Source organism: Microcaecilia unicolor, unplaced genomic scaffold (genome assembly GCF_901765095.1).
Source record: "Microcaecilia unicolor unplaced genomic scaffold, aMicUni1.1, whole genome shotgun sequence".
In the NCBI taxonomy this organism is placed as follows: domain Eukaryota; kingdom Metazoa; phylum Chordata; class Amphibia; order Gymnophiona; family Siphonopidae; genus Microcaecilia; species Microcaecilia unicolor.
The window spans coordinates 262110-286337 of record NW_021963032.1 but is presented as its reverse complement, the minus strand read 5'-3'; the positions used below and the strand labels follow the sequence as shown (position 1 = coordinate 286337).

The 24228-nt window shown below is 45.0% G+C and overlaps 1 protein-coding gene across 1 annotated transcript in view; it reads right to left on the bottom strand.

The window, feature by feature from the left end:
- Nucleotides 1-24228, bottom strand: part of LOC115458797 (phospholipase A2 inhibitor 1-like) — an 84092-nt gene that overhangs the window by 5226 nt on the left and 54638 nt on the right. The window lies entirely within an intron of this gene.

Here is a 24228-nt window from a genome sequence, read left to right as displayed (position 1 = left end):
GCACCTCCAAAGTTGCTTGGACTCAGGTGAGTTCAGACATTGAACATAACAACATTTTTCTAGTTGTAACAACATACATCCAATTCAAGAGACTCCTGAAGAAGGCCCTTGTGGGCCGAAACACGGCTCATCTCGAGTCCTGGAATAAAGTGGAATTTTCTACGTCATCTGCTGTCTCCCCCTTTTTTTCGTCAACATACCTGAAGCCATCCTGGTGGTCTAATGGATTCTTCGGGGCAGGAAAGATCTCTAGTCTGTGGGTGGAGTCAGGGAGGAGCCAGCAGTTATGCAGGCATCAAACATATTCAGTGCCCCCATAGTTAAGCAGGCAGATAGGACTTGGGCAGTCCTAGCTTTATCTACTTAGGTATGCAGGTGCTGGCATTGAATATTGGCCTGCACCTGCATAACTTCAGGGTCAGCAGTAACCTGGATATTCAATGCCGATGCCCGACATGGCTTGTTTCAGAGTCGGGCCATATCTGGTCTCAGTTCTTGATACTTTGTTCATTTTTCCAGTTCTTCTGTCTTTTGGTACTGCAATGTCAATGAAAATCACAGTATTGTTTTCTATTACTGTGATATTGGGTGTGTTCTGTTCCAAATGTCAGTCCATTTGAATTAAAAAAGTCATATAAAATCTTGACGTTCTCATTTTCTATTACTTTTTCTACAATATGGTTACATCAGAATTTGCTAAAGTCATACTTCTTGCACAAGCTCCAGTGCCATGCAATTGAATTAGTTTGTAACCTTTGATTGTATTGGGCAGAAACCTCAATTATGGTTAATTCCTTCTTCTCCCATTTGATATGCCCTGTATCCACTTCCTGACTCTGGATGTAACCTTTTTCCACAACCAGCCAGCACTGGATGCAGAGCAAATTAGAGAAGTTGTTACTCTCACCAGACAGCCTTCACTGCAGATGAAGGATTTTAGGTAGAAAATTGAAATCCAGAACTTACAGAGTTACTGCTAGCATCCTCACAAATGCTCCCCATTCCACCTGCAGGACCCCAGAAGCAGGTAGAGCTCCTGAGTCTCAATGTGTGGACAAAACAATAGTGCAGGGAAGAGGGATTTAGGTTCGTCAGGAACTGGGCAACATTTTAGGGAAGGGAGAGCTCTTTCTGAAATGATGGGTTCTACCTTAAGAAAGATGAAAACCAGGCTGCTGCTGCTGCTGCTGCTGCTGCTAACTTTAAAAAGGAGATAGAGGCCAACAGCTGTTCAGGAGTGTATGGATTGGAGAGGGATTCCATTGAAGAATCCTAAAACAAGGATGTTAGGGCATCCTGATGAAAAGTTTGCAATACAGGTAAAAGTAGCCATGGCATCTTTAAATAAAGGGCACAGCTGAAAGATTCCAAATTATCCTGATCAACTGCTAAGTAAATACAAATGAAAAAAACATTTTTTGAAATGTTTGTTCACAAATATTAGAGTCTAAACATATGGGGAAAGGATGTGGAACATGGCTCTTGGAACTCTTTCTGGAAATAAATATATATGTGTGTGTTTGAAAGGGGGTTGGGGGTGTGTGGGTGTGTACATGTTTGTTTGTGTGTGTTTGTACATAAGTATGTGTGCATAGGTGCCAGCTCTGTGGGTACCTGAGCACCCACAATATTTTTCCACGTATGTCTGTAGATCAGGGGCAGAAAGCTCCATGTTGCAGAGCTACAGGAAGGAAGTGATATAACTACTGCTCCCGCCTCCCCATGCTGCCTATTGATTGGCTCCCTGTCTCCCCCTGTAGCCTGTCCACTAGACTACAGGGAAGGAGGGAGTTGTATAGCCTAGCAGCTGCTAATGGACAAGGAGGTTAGATTGAGAACAGGAGATGGTACAAGGCTATCTAGCCCAAGGAGGTTTAATAAACAGGAGTGGAAGTGAGCTTATCTAGTCCATTGTAAGCAATGAAGCCAATTAGGACAGTCTGACTTTCTCCTTCCCAGAGCAGCCGTCATCCCCGTTTACTCAAAACAAAGCAAGCACACCTATTAGTAGCTGCTGCATCCACATTTATTTATTAGGATTTATTTACTGCCTTTTTGAAGGAATTCACTCAAGGCGGTGTACAGTAGGAATAGATCAAACATGAGCAACAGGCAATTACAGCAGTAAAAATATTCAAGTAACAATACAAAGTATGACATGGTATACCACTTGTGTTTCACCAAAGTGTATTTAAATTAAGGACCACTGGTTTCTTATTCAGATTCTTACTGTATTTACCATGTGGTATTAAAACATTATCCTGCCCCTTGCATGTGAATCCAATTATATATGTTTTATTAAATGGACCTCAGAACTTCCAAGCTTGGCAGTTCTATTCAGAACACAGTTTGCACTATATTTTCATAAGTGCGCTCAAGCTGCACAGTGGAGGTAATTTTATTGGTCCAATATTTGCTATATAAATATTTTCAGGCTTAGGTATTCTCTCGTCCATTGGAAAAATAAACTCCCAATGGGAGAAAAACCAATGACTCCTGATCCCTGAAATTTTATGTTTCACAATGCAAAGAGCAATGCAAAGATTCTGACTTTCACTTATTCATAGCCTTTTGCAGTATTTAATCTTGACGTTCCTGGTCCATCCATATAGAACTTCATTCCTCAGTATATCACAGCTCTCTCTCTATCAAGCCCATCAAAGCTTCCCTGTGATTACATCACCTCATCCCATTCATTCAGGTTACCCATACACCATTCTTATGAAATCCTTTTCATGTAAAGAAATGCCTGTACTTAAATTAATGATCAGTGAACCATTCTCTTTTGTTTTCTTGGGGCTTTCTACTGACTTTAATTCCTGCTGTCATGCTCCATTCAAATCACCGTGGCCATCTTAAATGTTGTTGTAATCTGCCTTGGGAAGCCTGGAGGGACATTTTTGAATGGGGCGCTCATCTGTAAGGGCGTCCATATTTGAGGACGTCCATGTGAAGGGGCGGGGCATCCTGTATTATTGAAGCAAGATGGGCGTCTATCTTTCATTTCAATAATAAGGTTGGGAACGCCTAAATCTCAACATTTAGGTTGTCCTAAGAGATGGTTGACCTAAATGTTGAGATGATCGTCCTTAGAGATGGGCGACCTCGGTTTTTGCCAATAATGTAAACCGAGGACGCCCATCTCAAAAAACGACCAAATCCAAGCCCTTTGGTCTTGGAAGGAGCCAGCATTCATAGCGCACTGGTCCCCTTGACATGCCAGGACACCAACTGGGCACCCTAGGGGTCACTGCAGTGGACTTCAGAAATTGCTCCCATGGTGCATAGCTCCCTTACCTTGGGTGCTGAGCACCCCAAACCCCCCAAAACCCACTAGCCACAATTGTACAACACTACCATAGCCCATAAAGGGTAAAGAGCGGCACCTAGATGTGGGTACAGTGGGTTTCGGGTGGGTTTTGGAGGGCTCACATTTACCACCACAAGTATAACAGGTAGGGGGGATGGGCCTGGGTCCGCCTGCCTGCAGTACCCACTAAAAACTGCTCCAGGGACCTGCATACTGCTGTGATGGAGCTGGGTATGACATTTGAGGCTGGCATAGAGGCTGGCAAAAAATGTTTTTAAATTTTTTTTGGGTGGGAGGGGGTTGGTGACCACTGGGGGAGTAAGGGGAGGTGATCCCCGATTCCCTCCGGTGGTCATCTGGTCAGTTCGGGCACCTTTTCGAGGCTTGGTCCTGAAAATATTGGACCAAGTAAAGTCGGCCAAATGCTCATCAGGGACGCCCTTCTTTTTTCCATTATCGGCAAAGGACGCCCATCTGTTAACCACACCCCCATCCCACCTTCGGTACACTGCCGATACGCCCCTGTGAACTTTGGTCATTCCTGCAGCGGAAAGCAGTTGAGGATGCCCAAAATCGGCTTTCGATTATGCCGATTTGAGCGACCCTGAGAGTAGGACGCCCATGTCCCGATATGTGCCAGAAGATGGGAGTTAAGGACCAAGAAAGGGATCTGGGTGTCGTCGTCGATAATACACTGAAACATTCTGCTCAGTGTGCTGCTGCGGCTAGGAAAGCGAATAGAATGCTGGGTATTATTAGGAAAGGTATGGAAAACAGGTGTGAGGATGTTATAATGCCGTTGTATTGCTCCATGGTGCAACCGCACCTTGAGTATTGTGTTCAATTCTGGTCGCCGCATCTCAAGAAAGATATAGTAGAATTGGAAAAGGTGCAGCGAAGGGCGACTAAAATGATAGCGGGGATGGGACGACTTCCCTATAAAGAAAGACTAAGGAGGCTAGGGCTTTTCAGCTTGGAGAAGAGACAGCTGAGGGGAGACATGATAGAGGTATATAAAATAATGAGTGGAGTGGAACAGGTGGATGTGAAGCGTCTGTTCACGCTTTCCAAAAATACTAGGACTAGGGGCATGCGATGAAACTACAGTGTAGTAAATTTAAAACAAATCGGAGAAACCTTTTCTTCACCCAACGCACAATTAAACTCTGGAATTCGTTGCCGGAGAACGTGGTGAAGGCGGTTAGCTTAGCAGAGTTTAAGAAGGGTTTAGATGGTTTCCTAAAGAACAAGTCCATAAACCACTACTAAATGGACTTGGGAAAAATCCACAATTCCAGGATGTCCACTCTGTTACAAATTTTAGTATCATCCGCAAAAAGGCAAACTTTACCTTTTAACCCTTCGGCAATGTCACTCACAAATATATTGAACAGAATGGGCCCCAGCACCGATCCCTGAGGCACTCCACTACTCACCTTTCCCTCATCCAAGTGAATTCCATTCACCACCACCCTCTGGCATCTGTCCGTCAACCAGTTCCTAATCCAGTTCACCACTTTGGGTCCTATCTTCAGCCCATTTAGTTTATTCAAGAGCCTCCTGTGGGGAACCGTGTCAAAAGTTTTGCTGAAATCTAAGTAGATTATATCCATAACATGTCCCAGATTCAATTGTCCGGTCACCCAGTCAAAGAATTCAATGAGATTCGTTTGGCACGATTTCCCTTTGGTAAAACCATGTTGTCTCAGATCTTGCAACTTGTTGGTTTCCAGGAAATTCACTACCCTTTCCTTCAGCATCGCTTCCATTACTTTTCACATGGGTGTTATCTACAGACTTCTGACACAATCGGAGGAACTAGATAAATATCTGGTCACAGACATCCAAATGTTGGGAAAGAAAAGAGAGGTGCTGTTGATGGGAGATTTCAATCTGTCAGATGTGGATTGGAAAGTTCCATCTGTGAAATCAGAAAAAAGTAGAGCAATCACGGATACATTTCAAAGTGCTCTACTCAGACAAATGGTGATGGAACCCACGAGAGAGGGAGTGACCCTGGATCTGGTGTTCACAAATGGAGAAAGTGTGTCAAATGTCCGAGTGGGTGCCCACCTGGGCAGCAGTGACCATCAAACGGTTTGGTTTGATATAACAGCTGAAATGGAGGACAGCCACTCAAAATTCAAAGTCCTGGATTTCAAGCATGCTGACTTTAGTAAAATGGGGGAATACCTGAGGAAGGAGCTGATGGGTTGGGAGGACATATGAGAAGTGGAAGGGAAAGAATCTATAAATAAAGGCTAAAGAGTTGGTGTTCATAAAATACAGAAAAACTCAAGAAGAAGAACACAGAGAGGAATACTGTTTGAAACTGAAAGAAGCCAAGAGAGAGATACATCTGGCGAAAGCGCAAGTGAAAGAACAAATGGCTAGAAATGTAAGGAGGGGTGACAAAAATTTCTTCAGTTATATTAATGAAAGGAGGAAGACTAAAAATGGAATTGTGAGACTGAAAGATGATGTGAACCGCTATCCAGCTTATAATCGAACGAGAATAACGCCCAAGTTCCAACCTAAATCGGGAGATGGGCGTTCTTCTCACAAAAACAAATAAAGCGGCATAATCGAAAGCCGAACTTTGGACGCTTTCAACTGCACTCCGTCGCGGATGCGGACAAAGTTGACGGGGGAGTGTCGGAGGCGTGGTGAAGGCGGAACTGGGGCGTGGTTATCGGGCGAACAGAGATGGGCGCCCTTCGCCGATAATGGATGCGTTTGTAGCTAGAATTTAGGGCACTTTTCCTGGACCCTGTTTTTTGACGAATAAGGCCCCAAAAAGTGCCCTAAATGACCAGATGACCCCCAGAGGGAGTCGGGGATGACCTCCCCTGACTCCCCCAGTGGTCACTAACCCCCTCCCACCACAAAAAAATGATGTTTCACAACTTTTTACTTTCACCCTCAAATGTCATACCCTCCTCCCAAGCAGCAGTATGCAGGTCCCTGGAGCAGTTGTTAGGGGGTGCAGTGGACGTCAGGCAGGTGGACCCAGGCCCATCCCCCCCCTACCTGTTACAATTGTGCTGCTTAATGCTACTAGTCGTCCAACCCCCCCAAACCCACTGTACCCACATGTAGGTGCCCCCCTTCACCTCTTAGGGCTATAGTAATGGTGTAGACTTGTGGGCAGTGGGTTTTGAGGGGGATTTGGGGGGCTCAACACCCAAGGGAAGGGTGCTATGCACCTGGGAGCTCTTTTTCCTTTTTTTTTGTTTTTGTAAAAGTGCCCCCTAGGGTGCCCGGTTGGTGTCCTGGCATGTGAGGGGGACCAGTGCACTATGAATCCTGGCCCCTCCCACGAACAAATGCCTTGGATGTATTCGTTTTTGAGCTGGGCGATTTCATTTTCCATTATCGGTGGAAAGCAAAAACGCCCAGCTCACACCTTGGCGAATAAAACATGGGCGTCTTTTTTCTTTTGAACATACGGTTCACTCCGCCCCTTCACGGACCCGTTCTCGGAGATAAACGCCCATGGAGATAGGCGTTTCTGTTCGATTATGCCCCTCCATGTGGATAATGATGAAGAAAAAGCAAATGTGCTAAACAAATACTTCCTGGAGAAGGACCACGACTGACTGGCTAAAGTACATATGAGAACAGAGCGGATATAGCACCATTCACGGGAGTGTTTATGAACAACTTGAAAATCTAAAGGTGGACAAAGCCATGGGACTGGATGGGATCCATCCCAGAATATTGAGGGAGCTCAGACAGGTTCTGGCGTGTCCTCTTAGAGATTTGTTTAATAAATCCTTGGAGACGGGGGAGGTTCCGTGGGATTGGAGAACAGCGGATGTGGTCCCTCTTCACAAAAGTGGTGAAAGGGAAGAAGCTGGAAACTACAGGCCAGTAAGCCTTACTTCGGTTATTGGAAAAGTAATGGAAGCGATGCTGACGGATAGTGAATTTCCTGGAATCCAATAAGTTGCAAGATCTGAGACAACATGGTTTTACCAACAGTAAATTATGCCAAACAAATCTCATTGAATTCTTTGACTGGGTGACCAGAGAACTGAATCAAGGACGTGCGATACATGTAATCTACTTAGATTTCAGCAAAGCCTTTTACACAGTTCCTCACAGGAGAATCGTGAATAAACTTGACAGGCTGAAGATATTGTGGTGAACTGGATTAGGAACTGGTTGACGGACAGATGTCAGAGGGTGGTGCTTAATGGAATTCACTCGAATGAGGGAAAGGTGAGTAGCAGAGTGCCTCAGGGATCAGTGCTGGGGCTGATTCTGTTCAATATATTTGTGAGCCACATTGCCGAAGGGTTAGAAAGTAAAGTTTGCCTTTTTGCGGATGATACCAAAATTTGTAACAGAGTGGACACCCCAGAGGGAGTGGAAAACATGAAAAAGGATCTGCAGAAGCTAGAAGAATGGTCTAATGTTTGGCAATTAAAATTCAATGCAAAGAAGTGCAAAGTGATGCACTTAGGGAGTAGAAATCCACAGGAGACATGTGTTAGGTGGTGAGATTCTGATACGTACAGGCAGGGAGAAGGATCTTGGAGTGATAGTATCTGAGGATCTGAAGGCGATGAAACAGTGTGACAAGGCGGGGGCCGTAGGCGGAAGGATGATAGGCTGTATAGAGAGAGGTGTAACCAGCAGAAGACAGGAGATGTTGATGCCCCTGTACAAGTCGTTGGTGAGGCCCGACTTGGAGTATTGTCTTCAGTTTTGGAGGCAGTATCTTGCTAAGGATGTAAAAACAATTGAGGCGGTGCAAAGAAAAGCTACAAAAATGGTATGGGATTTACGTTACAAGACATATAAGGAGAGACTTGCTGACCTGAACATGTATACCCTGGAAGGAAGGAAAAACAGGGGTGATATGATACAGACATTCAAATATTTGAAAGGTATTAACCCGCAAACAAATCATTTCCGGAGATATGAAGGCGGTAAAACTAGACGACATGAAATGAGGTTGAAGGGGGGCAGACTCAAGAAAAATGTCAGGAAGTATTTTTTCATGGAGAGAGTGGTGGATACTTGGAATGCCCTCCCACGGAAGGTGGTGGAGATGAAAATGGTAACGGAATTCAAAAATGCGTGGGATAAACATAAAGGAATCCTGTTCAGAAGGAATGGATCCTCAGAAGCTTAGTGGAGATTGGGTGGCAGCACCGGTGGTTGGGAGGCGGGGCAAGTACTGGGCAGACTTCTACAGTCTATGCCCCGAAACTGGCAAGGATAAATCAAGGTCAGGTATACATATAAAGTAGCACATACGAGTTTATCTTGTTGGGCAGACTGGATGGACTGTACAGGTCTTTATCTGCCGTCATCTACTATGTTACCATAAGTCTGTCAATAAGGCTGTCTCTTCCTATAATACTACTCTCTCCTCTGCTATGGATATTCTCACTCCTCCCATTCCCCGTTCTGTAAAATGTACCAAACCCCAGCCTTGGCTGACCTCTAGAATCCGCTACCTACGTTCCTGTGCCCGCGCTGTTGAATCCCTTTGGCTGAAATCCCGTGCCCATGCTGACTTCATATATTTCAAATTCTTGCTGACCTCCATCCAGTCTGCTCTTTCACTTGCCAAACAGGACTACATCCAGTTGACAAATTCTCTTGGCTCAAACCCTCAATTCCTCTTTGCCACACTGAACTCTCTCCTCAAAGTGCCTTCACCTCCAACTCCCCCTTCACTTTCTCCCCAGACTCTAGTCGAGTACTTTCATAAGGTTCACAAGATTAAACTTGAATTCTCAATCAAGTCACCTCCACCTCTCCTTCCCTTGGTCCATTCTCTCAACCCTCCTTCAATACCTGCCTCATTTTCTTTATTTTCTGAAATCACTGAAGATTAAACTGCACATTTTCTTTCCTCCTCGAAACTACCTGTTCCTCTGATCCTATTCACACCCATCTACTTAGCACTCTCTCTCCTACAGTCATCCCTTTTATCTGTCATATCCTCAATCTTTCACTTTCCACTGCAACTGTTCCTGATGTCTTCAAACATGCCACAGTCATACCACTCCTCAAAAAACCTTCATTGGACCCTACCTGTCCTTCCAACTATCGCCCCTTCTCTCTCCTCCCTTTCCTATCCAAGATTCTTGTGCTGTTCACCGCCATTGTCTTGACTTTCTTTCATCTCAAACAATTCTTGATCCACTTCAATCTGGCTTTCGCCCTCTTCATTCAACGGAAACAGCGCTTGCTAAAGTCTCCAATTACCTGTTCCTGGCCACATCCAAACATCTCTATTCCATCCTCATCCTTCTCGATCTATCTGATGCTTTTGACACGGCTGGTCAACACCTACTTCTTGATACACCGTCCTCACTTGGATTTCTGTTCTTTCCTGGTTTTCTTCTTCTCTCTCCCATCGTTCTTTTAGTGTAAACTCTGGTGGATCTCAACTCTGGTGAATCCTCCTCCACTTTTATCCCACTATCAGTTGGTGTACTTCAGGGATTTGTCCTGGGACCTCTTCTTTTCTCCATCTATACTTCTTCCCTTGGTATTCTGATCTCATCCCTTGGTTTTCATTACCACCCTTATGTTGATGACTCCCAGGTACACCTCTCTACACTAGAAATTTCAGCAGGAATCCAGGCAAAAGTATCAGCCTGATTGTCTGACACTACTGCCTGGATGTCTCACCGCCTACCTGAAACTAAACATGACCAAGATAGAGCTTATCTTTCCCCCTAAACCAACATCTCCTCTTCCCCCCATTCTCTATCTCTGTGGATAACACTCACATCCTCCCTGTCTCATCAGCTCGTAACCTTGGGGGTCATCTTCAATTCCTCTCTCTCCTTCTCTGCACATATTCACTGCTAAAACCTGTCATTACTTTCTCTATAATATCACCAAAATGCATCCTTTCCTTTCTGAGCACACTACCAAAACCCTTATCCACACTCTTATCACCTCTCGCTTAGATCATTGCAACTTGCTTCTCACAGGTCTCCCACTAAGCCATTTCTCTCCTCTTCAATCTGTTCAAAATTCTGCTGCATGACTTATATTCCGCCAATGTTGCTATGCTCATATTAGCCCTCTCCTCAAGTCATTTCATTGGCTCCCTATCCGTTCCTCTTACAGTTCAAACTCCTCTTATTGACTTAAGTGCTTTCACTCTGCAGCTCTTCAGTACCTCTCCACTCTTATCTCTCCCTACACTCTTCCCTGGGAAATCCGTTCACTGGTTAAATCTCTCTCTGCACCCTTCTCCTCCACTGCTAACTCCAGACTCCGTTCTTTTTATCTTGCTGCACCATAAGCCTGGAATAGACTTCCTGAGCCCGTATGTCAAACTCCACCTCTGGCCGTCTTCAAATCTAGGCTAAAAGCCCACCCTTTTGATGCTGCTTTTAACTCCTAACCCTTACTCACTTGTTCAGTACACGTTTATCATTTCCAACTTAGTAATTCCCTTATCCCTTATTTGTCCTGTTTGTCTATCCTAATTAGATTGTAAGCTCTGTTGAGCAGGGACTCTCTTCATATCCAGTGTACAGCGCTGCATACATCTAGTAGCGCTATAGAAATGATAAGTAATAGTAGTTATGTCCTTCTATGGATTAGGAATTGGTTACTGGACAGATGACAGAGAATAGGGTTAAATGGTGAATCTTCTCAATGGAGGAGGGTGAATAGTAGAGTGCCGCAGGGATCTCTTCTGGTTCCTGTGCTATTAACATATTCATAAATGAGCTGGAAATTGGAATGACGAGCAGGGTGATTAAATTTTCAGATGACGCAAAAGTATTCAAAGTTGTCAAAACACATCTACTACATTTCTTTGAAGGGGCGAACAAACATGTGGATAAAGGTGAGCCGGTTGATATTGTGTATCTGGATTTTCAGAAGGCATTTGACAAAGTACCTCATGAAAGACTCCAGAGGAAATTGGAGAGTAATGGGATAGGAGGTAGTGTTCTATTGTGGATTAAAAACTGGTTAAAAGATAGAAAACAGAGAATAGGGTTAAATGGTCAGTATTCTCAATGGAGAAGGGTAGTTAGTGGGGTTCCCCAGGGTCTGTGCTGGAACCGCTGCTTTTTAACATATTTATAAATAAATGACCTAGAGATGGGAGTAACTAGTGAGGTAATTAAATTTGCTGATGACACAAAGTCGTTAAACTGCGGGCAGATTGTGAAATATTAAAAGAGGACCTTATGAGACTGGGAAAGAGGACTTGATATACCACCTTTCTGAGGTTTTTCCAATTACATTCAAAGTGGTTTACATATATTCTGGTACTTATTTTGTACTAGGAGCAATGGAGGGTTAGGTGACTTGCTCAGAGTCAGAAGGAGCTGCAGTGGGAATCAAACTCATTTCTCCAGGATCAAAGTCTACTGCACTAACCACTAGGCTACTCCTCCACTGGGAGACTAGCCTTCTAAATGGCAGGTGATGTTTAATGTGAGCAAGTGCAAAGTGATGTATGTGGGAAAGAGGAACCCGAATTATAGCTACGTCATGCAAGGTTCCACGTTAGGAGTCACAGACCAAGAAAGGGATCTGGGTGTCGTCATTGATGATACGTTGAAACCTTCTGCTCAGTGTGCTGCTGCAGCTAAGAAAACAAATAGAATGTTAGGTATTATTAGGAAAGGAATGGAAAACAATCGTGAGGATGTTATAATGCCCTTGTATCGCTCCATGGTGCTACCGCACCTCGAATATTGTGTTCAATTCTGGTCGCCGCATCTCAAAAAAGATATAGTGGAATTAGAAAAGGTACAGAGAAGGGCGATGAAAATGATAAAGGGGAAGGAACAACTTCCCTATGAGGAAAGGCTAAAGCGGCTAGGGCTCTTCAGCTTGGAGAAAAGGTGGCTGAGAGGAGATATGATAGAGGTCTATAAAATAATGAGTGGAATTGAATGGGTAGTTGTGAACCGTCTGTTTACGCTTTCCAAAAATACTAGGACTAGGGGGCATGCGATGAAGCTACAATGTAGTAAATTTAAAACGAATCGGAGAAAATGTTTCTTCACTCAACGTGTAATTAAACTCTGGAATTCGTTGCCAGAGAATGTGGTAAAGGAGGTTAGCTTAGCGGAGTTTTAAAAAGGTTTGGATGGCTTCCTAAAGGAAAAGCCATAGACCATTATTAAATGGACTTGGGGAAAATCCACTATTTCTAGGATAAGCATTATAGAATTTTTTGTACTTTTTGGGGATCTTGCCAGGTGTTTGTGACCTGGATTGGCCACTGTTGGAAACAGGATGCTGGGCTTGATGGACCTTTGGTCTTTCCCAGTATGGTGATACTTATGTACATGCAGATTGTAAAAAACTGTAGGAAGACCTTAGGCAACTGGAAGACTGGGCATTCAAATGGCAGATGAAATTTAATGTGGACAAAAGCAAAGTGATGCACATTGAGAAGAATAATTTGAATCATAGTTATCTGATGTTAGGCTCCAGCCAAGGAGGTTTTCTGACATGAGCCTATCTTGCCCACTATATGAGCTGAAGCCAGTGGGCGGAGCTTACTGCCATATTAGTTTGTACAAAATAATAGCAAATGCTATTGAAAACTATAGCGAACTAGATTTTACATTCTCTGTTAGGAGGGGGATGGGAGGGTTAGGGGTCTGCGAAGGGGGGAAGGGAAGCAAACTAGCTGCTGCCACCACTGTCACCAAGCTGCAGCCCAGCTCGGCTCAGTAGCAGCAGCAGGTTGGGAAGCAGCTATTTTGCTTCCCCTCTTCACAGACCCCTCGACAACTCCCCCCAACATCCCTTACATCCCTACCCCCCCAATCCCCTCCTAACAGACAGAATGGAAAATCTAATTTGCTATTGTTTTCAATGACATTTACTATTGTTTTGCTCGGGGAACCGGCTTCAACTTTTTGAAGTCATACCATCTGCTGTCAGAAAACCTCCCTGGGTCCACCTCAGGAGTCAGCACTCAAGAAAAAGATCTAGGTGCATTGTAGACCAAATGCTGAAATCTTCTGCCCTGTGTGTGGTGGCGGCCAAAAAAGCGAACAGGATGAAAGGACTTATTAGGAAAGGGATGCAAAATAAGACCAAGAATATTAGAATGCCTCTATATCACTCCATGGTGCGATGTCACCTTGAGTATTGCATGCATTTCTGGTCGCCGTATTTCAAAAAAGACTTAGCGGAATTAGAAAAGGTTCAAAGAAGAGCAACCAAAATGATAAAGGAGATGGAACTCCTCTCATATGAGGAAAGGAGGTTAGGGCTCATCAGCTTAAGTACATAAGTACATAAGTATTGCCATACTGGGACCGACCAAAGGTCCATCAAGCCCAGCATCCTGTTTCCAACAGTGGCCAATCCAGGTCACAAATACCTGGCAAGGTCACGAAAAAGTTCAATACATTTTATGCTGCTTATTCTAGAAATAAGCAGTGGATTTTCCCCAAGTCAGTTTAATAATGGTCTATGGACTTTTTCTTTAAGAAGCCGTCCAGACCCTTTTTAAACCCTGCTAAGGTATCCGCCTTTACCACATTCTCTGGCAATGAATTCCAGAGTTTAATTTCATGCTGAGTGAAGAAATATTTTCTCCGATTCGTATTAAATTTACTACTTTGTAGCTTCATCACATACCCCTTAGTCCTAGTATTTTTGGAAAGAATAAACAAACAATTCACGTCTACCCATTCCACTCCACTCATAATTTTATAAACCGCTATCATATCTCCCCTCAGCCATCTTTTCTCCAAGCTGAAGAGCCCTAGATGTTTCAGCCTTTCCTCATAGGGAAGTCGTCCCATCCCCTTTATCATTTTCGTCGCCCTTCTCTGAACCTTTTCTAATTCCACTATATCTTTTTTGAGATGCAGTGACCACAATTGAACACAATATTCGAGGTGCAGTCGCACCATGGACAGATACAAAGGCATGAAAAAGTGACAGCTGACTGAGGGGGAATATGATTGAGGTCTACAAAATCCTGAGTGGTGTAGAACGGGTATAAGTGAATTGATTTTTCACTCTTTCAAAAAGTACAAAGACCAGGGAACACTCAGTGAAATTATATGGAAATACTTTTTAAAACAAAGATAATTTTTTTTCACTCAAAAAAATAGATAAGTTCTGGAACTCATTGCCTGAGGATGTGGTAACAGTAGTGTATCTGGGTTTAAAAGAGGTTTTGACAATTTCCTGGAGAAAAAATTCATAGTCTGCTACTGAGATAGACATGGCAAAGCCACTGCTTGCCCTGGGAGTGGTAGCATGGAATCTTGATACTAATTGGGTTTCTGCCAGGTATTTGTGACCTGGATTGGCCACTGTTGGAAGCAGGATACTGGGCTAGATGGACCATTAGTCTGACCCAGTATGGCTATTGTTATGTTCTTAACATATTGGGATACTTTTGGAGGGGTTTCATTTCTCTTCTGACCTTCCCTGCATGCAGGAACTTTACTTCTAAGACATTTTCTTCAGATCACCTCCTCCCCTCCTGTGACTAGAGCTACCATCCAGTCCTCCACCCCCACTGCCTTCCCATTTGCAGAGATGACAATTTATCTAGTTCCAGTCTGGAGATCTTAGGACTGTCTTGGATTTCTGACCACCCCATCATGGGTGTTGTAATATTGAACCACACCATTCAGTGATCACTAGATGCCAAAATGTCACCCACCGTAACATCAGAAACACACTCCCTGTTTGTAAGCACCAGATCCAGAATAGCCCCATCCCACATGGATTCCATTACCAACTGCTAGAACAATTCTTCTTGTAGAGAATCCATAATCCCTTTGCTTCTAGATGACTCCACAGCAGGGATGCCCCAATCAACATCTGACATATTAAAATCACCTATCAGTAGTACCTCCCCTTTTCTAACTATCTTGTGAATGTCTTCAATTAAATCTCTGTCCATTCCTTCTGACTGTGAAGAAGGCCTGTATATCACACCAATGTAAATACGTTTTCTATTCCCTCTTTCCAGATTAACCCACAGCGCTTCTTCCTTACTCCACATGTCCTGCATTTCTGTCACTAATATTATTCTTAACATATGCCACTCCTCCACCTTTTTTTCCCACCCTGACCTTCCTGAATAGATTATAGTCAGGTATAACTATATCTCAGTCATGGTTCTCCACAAACTACGTCTGTGACCACCACTAAATCCAAATCAGCTTCTAGCATAACAGCCTCTAGACCTAGAAATGTTTCCAATGCTACAGGCATTGGTATACAAAGCTCTCCAGATATTACCTTTAAAGAAATGGGAAAAAAAAGAGTATCTGAGGTCTTACATTCCTTAGGGTTATTAATGACTTTGGGGCTGTGCTTACGCATCCCCAGCAAATTTAGTTTAAAGCCCTCTTTAGTACATTAGCCAGTCTGTTATGGAAGACACTTCATCCCTTTTTTGATAGATCATGGACACCATCTCTGCTCAGCAGCTCTTGAAAAATCATCTCATGGTCTAGGAAACCGAAGCGCTCACTTTGGCACCATCCATGCAGCCAAACATTCAGCTCCAGGATGCGAGCTTACCTCATTCGGCCTTTACCCTCTACGGGAAATATTGATGAGAGCACCACCTGTGCACCTAACTGCCTCACCCTCTGTCCCAGAGCCATGAAGTCACATTTGATATGTTCAGTAGGAGAACTTGTAGTGCCATTTGTGCCAACATGGATGAGCAGCATGGGATAGTGGTCAGTAGGCTTGATAAAAGTTTTGGCAAAATTTGTTACATCTCGAATCTTGGCACCAGAAGGTCAACACTCCCCCCCCCCCCCCCCCCCCCCCCCCACCTAGACATCATGTCTAGTCAGCAGAGGGGCACCACTGTATCCCTCAGAAGAGGATCATCAACTATTACTACCTTTTGCTTTTTATTGGCCACTGATTCAGCAGTTTTGGGAATTTTGATCGTTGTTTCCTCCTGTTCTTGAGATATTTTCAGCTCTTCTACTTCCAGGGCTGCAAACTGGTTCTTCAGCTCAACAGAAGACGGAATTGGGGGGTTGATTTTGCAGATCTGGTGATCTCTGTCCAGCTGTCCTCTTCCTGCACAAGATCTCCTTTCCCTTTGCTGGAGATCCCCAATGCCTCAAGATGCAATTTTGGATGGCTTTATGGTTGTCACAGATGCTTCTTAAGTCTTGCCACCTCATCCCTCAGTTCTTGTAATTCTTGCATAAGGGAATCAAGGTGCATACATTTAGAATACGGTACTCTTCAGATATCACCCAACTTATTTCTTCCTATGTTATACTATCATTTAGTAAAGACATCTGCTCTTCAGTAATGCTAGGCAGCTGCATGCTGGTTAGGTAGGTCTCACTGTCTAAGACCTCCTTAGCAGGAGAGGAATATAGCCTAGTAAAAAACAGAATGAAGTTAGTGTTTCATTCCTGTTCACACCATAATCCTCAGTTCATCCTTCAACTGCACCACCCTCTGGGGTCCCTCACAATTTCTGGATAGGTTGGCCAAGAATCTACAATTTCTGAAAACGTATTTATAATACATAGCCAACCTTTTGCTTTCTGATGTATTAGCTCATTAAGCACCATCTAGGATGATAACAATTGGGCCTTATGGGCACCCATGGATGAATGATCATACAATTGTCTGTCCCTTTTGACGAGCATCTAGCTGAATGATCTCCTTGTCCCAGGTTTTCTTCTTATGAGAAAAGTATGATATTCTCCACCCCCCCCCCCCCCCCCCCCCCCACACACACACACACACAGCATTGCCTTAGCAGTCTCTCAAAACAGCACTGGCCTGTCTTTGTATGCCATATTACAAGCCTCATATTTCCTCCATTTTGTACCAATGAAATCATAAAATTTATTGTGAATAAGGGGGCCTGTGGAAACTGCCATCTATTGACCATAGGTTGTCTCTGACACTCATCGACTGTGATCCAAATTAATGCATGGTCTGAAATACCAAAGGAGCCTAACTCTGCTTCTTGCAAGGTAGGGAAGAGCACTTGGATCAAAAACACTATTAAAATCTCATCCATCTACCAGGAGGATCACATCAAACCCCTGTATGTTATAAAATAGCGTTTTATAAAAAAAAAAAAAAAAAATTCATGCACGGTAAATGCATGTCACAATTGTGGTCGTGACCCCTCTCAGACTCACCTTATTCCCGGCGGTCAGCTTCTGAGCTGGCTTCTGTCTGTTCTTCCTGAGTTCTGTCTCTGTGTGCTGGCTGCTTCCAGCATGGCTCTGATTACTCCACTATACTGCACCTGTGTGTGTTAAGCCTCTCTGTGCTTCAGTATGCTTTCTGCCTGTGTCTCGGTTTATGTTCCTCTTGCCCTCTGGTGGCCAGAACCGGTGGCTGCCATAGACTTTCCAGACTTTCTTTCTGGTCCGGTCTGGTCCAGATATTCCAGCCCTCCAGACTTGGTTTGAAGTTTGGCAGCTAGCCTCACCCGTAGCTGCCTCATGATTCCTGCAGCTTGAGTTCAGCTGCTGATGGGTTTATTATCACCTGGAACCTTCTGAGTTTGCCTTTGCATCGTCTAAGGTCCCTGGTTTGTTGATGCTTTGTTGCACTTCTGCCTAGCCTGGTTTCTTGTATTGTTCCTTGTCTGATTCTAGTTAGTCTGTGTGTAGTTTAGCTTAGGTTTATTTGCTTGTTTCCCTAGTCTTGTTTCTGGTCTGTATTCCTTGTCTAGTTTCTGTTTGTCTGTGTCTCTTGCTTAGTGGCTGCTCTGCAGTTTTCAGTCCTGTCTCTTGTCTGTCAGCATTTGTACCCTGTTTTAGTGGCTGCTCTGCAGCTTTCAGTCCTGTCTCTTGTCTGTCAGTATTTGTACCCTGTTTCAGTGACTGCGTGGCAGCTTTCAGTTCCAGTCCTTTAGCTTGTCCATTTCCTGCTTTGTGTAGTATTGTCTGTCTGTGAGTCCTAGCTCAGTTTCCTGCCTTGCTGCCCATATATATTCCTTTCCCCTCTGACCCTCAGTCCCTGTTCAGCCTAGTTGGTATCCAGTGCCTGCCCTGTCCGGTAAGTCCTGCCGACCGCCTGCTCCCAGGGGCTCAACTCCTGGGGAAGGGCGGTCAAGCACAGGTGAAGTCTAGCTGTTTCTGTAAGAGTTCTGCCTTGTCTCTGGTGTGGGGTGGTTTTGCCTGCTACTGCTGCTCCACGGCAGTGGCCCAAGGGCTCACAAACCTAGTTTCTGCCTTGAAAGCCTGGCAATGCATAGATATTCAATTTTTCAGAAGAACAGATTGCATGGACAACATGTCTGTCTGTATTATTTAGATTGTAAGCTCTTTTGAGCAGGGACTGTCTCTCTATGTCAGGTGTTCAGCGCTGCGTGCGTCTGGTAGCGCTATACAAATGCTAATAATAATAATAATATCAGGTAATTGAATGAGACCTCTACTTCCAGTCCAGTCTAATGACACTATTTCGCATTTCCCAAAACATTACCACCCTTGTCCCATTTCTCCTCTTGTTTCAAAAAACATCATCACCCCAATTTCTCTCCACCTCCTTCTGATCACATCCACCCCTTTTCCCTCATGATAAAACCTCCTCAACCCCTCCTCCTACCATAATTCCCTCCCAACGGAATCCCTAAAAAGGATGGGCACCCTCCCTTTTATTACTAAATATAAACAAACATTATATGATACACCATCCATGTCTACTTATGTATTAAACATCTACAACCCCTCTCTTTATAATGCAGTTCTGGTCTCCTACTGGCTCAGATACCACAGAGGAGCATGGGCGTAGTTTAAGGGGTGAGAGGGCATTGCCCCCTCCCAAATGCTACTGGATGGAATGCACCCCTCTCCCTCCACCCCATGTGGTCCAGCAGCTAAGCCCTGCTCCCCATCGAGCTTCACCCCTTCTAGACCTCCCTTCCTCCTCGCAATCTGGGCATCTCCCTTGTCCTCTGAAGCCCCTCCCCCAGGTGTGATTTAAAAGTTTTTTTTAATGCTTGGAGCAGCGGCCGGCATCAAGCAGTGATGCATATGCACTGCTCGCGTCCTCCCCACTGCCTTCATTCTGATACATCTTCCTGTTTCCGCATAGGCAGGAATGTGAACCGTCCACCTAGTGGGCATGCTCCACTCGAAGCAGGCCCAATTGAGATCTAAGCTGCAGAGACCAAGCAAGGCATTGAGTAAAAAAAAAAAAAAACCAACCAGCTCATTTTCTACGCAATTCTCTGGTATACTGATTAGACACAGACTATTTCTTTTCTAGTAATTCTTGAAGTCATCCACTTTGTTTTCCATATCTAGTAGCCTCTTTCCAGTTGTTCACACTATTGCTCCACTCCTGCAATCCTGTCCTCTAGATCACTCGTGCATTGCTTCTGTTAGTCAAAATCTAGGTCAAAGCTATTGAGGCACTCATTGACTGTTTCAGTCTTGTCGTACAACCCTGAAGCTTGTTGTCCAGTGCTGCTGTCGCGTGCCCGCCCATGCGGGACGCGCTCTCGAGGTCCTTTGCATACCTTCAGGCTTCTTCCCCGGGAGCGCGGGGTTTGTGAGTCCTTTAAGGCAAAATCACCCTCCAGGTAGAGAGGAGACAAAACTGGACCGGAACTCCGGACTGGAGTTCTACACCGGAACACTCGGAACTGGAACGCACCGGACAGGTGCGCACTGGAGTGGGGCCCGTTGGACTGGACACACTGGAGTGGCCCCACTGGACAGGAACATACAGGAGTGAAACCCGCTGGACTGGAACACACTGGAACGGAACTGGAACATCCTGGACCTAGACTTCACCTACACTTGACTGCCTCCCCCTCGGGTTGAGCCCTCAGGTTCTGGCAGCCGGTAGGACTTACAGGAACAACAGGAAGGAAGGTCCAGGGGTGCCCCCTGGCACCTAGGCGAAGGCAAGGCAGAGAAAGTCCGTGTTCCGGCAGCAGGCAGATTCCAAGCAATGGTCAGGACAAGGAACAAGACTACGGCTGGAGCCTCAGTATCAAGGAGAACTGGCAACAGGTAGAACAAGGGCAGAAGCTCCAGAAGCAAAAGAAACACACACGGAAACCCATCAGGCTAAACACAAGAAGACATAGTCAACTGTACAAGCTAGTAGGAAAGCTATACCCAGGCAACCAGACATACACAGGAACATACACAGAGCAAAAACTCAGGAGACTTAGAAAAGCTATACACCAGCTAACAATAAAGCTGTGCCCAAGCTAACAAGTCAAACACTGGAAACAGACACAGAGCAAACTCAGAAGACTTCGTAAAGCTACACACCAGCTAACAACAAAGCTGTGCCCAAGCTAACAAGTCATGCCCTGGAAACATACACAGAACCAACTCAGGGGACTTAGTAAAGCTATACACCAGCTAACAACAAAGCTGTGCCCAAGCTAACAAGTCAAACACTGGAAACAGACACAGAGCAAACTCAGAAGACTTCGTAAAGCTACACACCAGCTAACAACAAGCTGTGCCCAAGCTAACAAGTCATACACTGGAAACAAACACAGAGAACTAGCAGAACTAGGCACAGGCTACCAAACAGACGGAGCTAAGCTGGCTAATCTAACACTAGGAACAAACACAGAGAGCAAGCAGAGCTAGACACAGAAGGGTAGGAAACCCATAGAGCAAAAAACACAGAAGGGCAGAAACCCTACAGAGCTATACACACAGAAGGGCTGGAAACCCACAAGCGATAAACCCAGAAGGGCTAAAACCCTACAGAGCTATAAACACAGAAGGGCTGAAACCCAACAGAGCTATAAACACAGAAGGGCTGGAAACCCACAAGCGATAAACACAGAAGGGCTGAAAACCCACAGAAGGGTAGGAGACCCACAGAACAAATAACACAGAAGGGCAGAAACCCTGCAGAGCTATAAACACAAAAGGGCTGGAAACCCACAAGCGATAAACACAGAAGGGCTGAAAACCCACAGAAGGGTAGGAGACCCACAGAGCAAATAACACAGAAGGGCTGGAAGCCCACAGAACAATAGACAAGGAAAGCAAACGGTGCTAACAGCACACTAACCTCGGGACCTAAGGCACTGCAGAGGAAATGGCAATGCAAAGGCCAGGACTGTAGTCTTCAGGTGACTAATAAAGCCCATCAACACCAGAGCCACAGGTGCAGCAATCACCTTGCAACCAAACAGAGGCTTGACACTCAGAGCAGGCATCCCATAGAAAGTAACAGCGGGAGCCATCTTGGATACTGGCAGAGACGAAGAGGCGGCAGCCATCTTGGAAGAGGCAAAGCCCACACAGGTGAGATTCAGTAGGGCAATCAGCACACAGAGCCAGAGAGAAACTAAGACAGAGACAGACACAGAGACAAGCAGAAGCCAGCACAGCCACTGACTCCCTGAAACAGGGTAAGTATGAGGGTAGTCACGGCCATAGTCGTGACATGCTGCCTGTAACACCATTGTTACCTCCGCTGTTACCTCTGCTGTCAAGTTTGGACAGACAGAGGGTTTTGGTGGGCCAGACATTTCAGCCATCTTGTTATCTGGTGTTTTTTTCTTCTCCTCCCTGCACAGAGCTTTTGCTGCCATTGTAGCAGTTTTGGAATTGTTGCAATTATCACCGTTCTGTTCCTTCACCTCCACTATGCGATCACATTAAAATTAGCAATTATAGACAGGTATGGTAGCACAATTAGGAGGGGAAGCCCAGGAACCAGAGGCGTAGCTAGGTGGGTCGCCAAGGGAGCGGCTGCTTCCCCAAACAGACTTCCAACGGCGACGGTGCCTATTTTTGACACGATTTGTCACATTTAAAATATGCGCTGGCACAGTCAGCAGTCTGCTTTCTGCTCCCCCGTGCCCTCAACCTGGCTACACTTCTGCTAGTAACTTCACGATTTAGTGTCTGCTCCTCTGCATGGTACTACATGATCCTCTTTTTCCTTAAAAACATCTGTATCCTATATGTCAAAGTATTTACCAAAGACAACTTTTATATTTTGCTGATCTATTAATTTCCTCCAATAGAACTGATTAATCACTTCATCTGTAGTTTGAGAGCTATTAATGGAAGCATTTGTACTGCCTGATTCAGAGAGCTTTGGAAGGCAGAAAGGGGCCCCTCTCTGCCAACGTATCTCCCCCTGTTGACAAGATACCTATCTGTAATGTAACAGAAAGAGATGCTTTTGCTGCAGAGCAGGGTGTGGGAGGATCTCCTGGAGGTCACTATGGTGATGAGGGCTAGCAGAGCTGCCCAAGGTGGGCAGAGTTGGGAGACCAATACAGTTGTGGATGTTACGGAAATATGATCGAAATTGTTCTTATGCATGGGGGTGGGGTTTGGATGGGATAAAAGCATTACATTATGACAGCATAGGTAGTCCGAACTATTGCCAGGACCCATGAAGCTAAGGGGGTGTCCTGTCTAGCACAAGAAACAGTGGCTGCTACAAAATGAGTAGCAGAGTTGATACTGCTCAGGGTGAGAAGACTCTGGGGAGAGAAAGAAAGACCCCAAGAGTGAAACAGGGAGGGGGCCTGCTTGAATTGGAGGTGGGTGAAGGGAACCGCACCTCTGGAGGAGGACAGATAACAGTCTGGTTCTTGGTTGAGTCCGGCGGCTGGACAGAAGCCCAGTGAGACATCTGGAGTATGAAGACAGACAGTAGTCCCAGTTGTTCTGCCAGGTAAGATGGGACAGAAACTATTAGGTGCAGGGACATGAATAGAGGAGAACTGAGAAGTACCATATTGTTGTATCAGAATCTTTGTTCCTCTCTTTTTTTTTTTTTTTAATGAGAACTGTTTATTTTTCCCCATTAATCTGTTGCCAGTAAAGTTAGTCGTTATTTAAAAAGGACATTGTGGTGTGTGTGACTGGATATTTTTTCTGCTTTGAACTGTTGAGGAGGGAAAAGGTAGTGATGCCTCCCCCCCCCCCCCCGGCCTACCTAGAATTAGCCTGGCCCGGCCTGCGCCTAGCTCTTCAGACATAATATTTTGTAGCTCCGGGTCCAGATACCTACCCTGAAGAGCTTGCCGGCATCCTGAACTGTTCAAGAAGGACCGGGGTTACAGTAAAATAAAGACCAGCTTTACAGACCTATTGTAGAATGTAATTTACTTTCTTCATAGGGATGGGGCAGGAGCCACACAATGAAGGAAGAACCAGGCTGGAAGCAGCATTGCTGCAATTGCAGTGGCAGGACAGGACAGTTGGAAGAGTATAGCCATGGGAGGAAGAAAAGGCTGTAGTGCCCAACATGACTCCTCATCCTCCCACTGGCAACCTTAAAGGGGAAGCCACCCCAGTTAAGGAGAGAGCAGCAAAGTTCCACCAGCACTGCAGCAGCAGCCAGGATAGAGGAAGTCCACCAGCCAGAAGCAGAGGTAATAACATCATGGTTCCCCCCCCCCCCCCCCCAAGAGTATTACATCCAGGAAGAGGAAGTGCCCTTGCATCCTTAGGACAGAAAGAACTTCCAAGAGGAGAAAATGACCTTCCCCCCCAAACAATGAGGGCAGGAGGGCCATCCGAGCCAATGAGGTTAGAGAAAGAACAGGAGACAGCCTAATATCACAAGGTTAAGCTGTCTCTCCCCCCCCCCCCCCCCCCCCCCCCCCCCGCCATCTTGGTACACCCAAAACAAACTATCAGCTGCTGCATCCACGTAGTTGTTCATTATTTTATCTCAGCTGATGCAACATACAGATCTACACAGAGGAACTATCACAATGAATAACCTTTCATAAGAGTAGTAATTAGTTCTAAATCGTAATCATTGTGTCATCTGGAGGAGCTGGTTACAGGGACACCCTAGCAGGTAGTGTATTGGTGCTGAGATTTTTTTCACCTAGTAAAGGGCCGCTAAAACAGACAGATTATGAGAATCTGGTACAACATTCAAAGTACAAAAGTTTTTTTTTTTTTATCTTAATTAGGTTGAAACCTAGGAGCATGTAAAATCTTTTTTTTGCTGTGCATAGA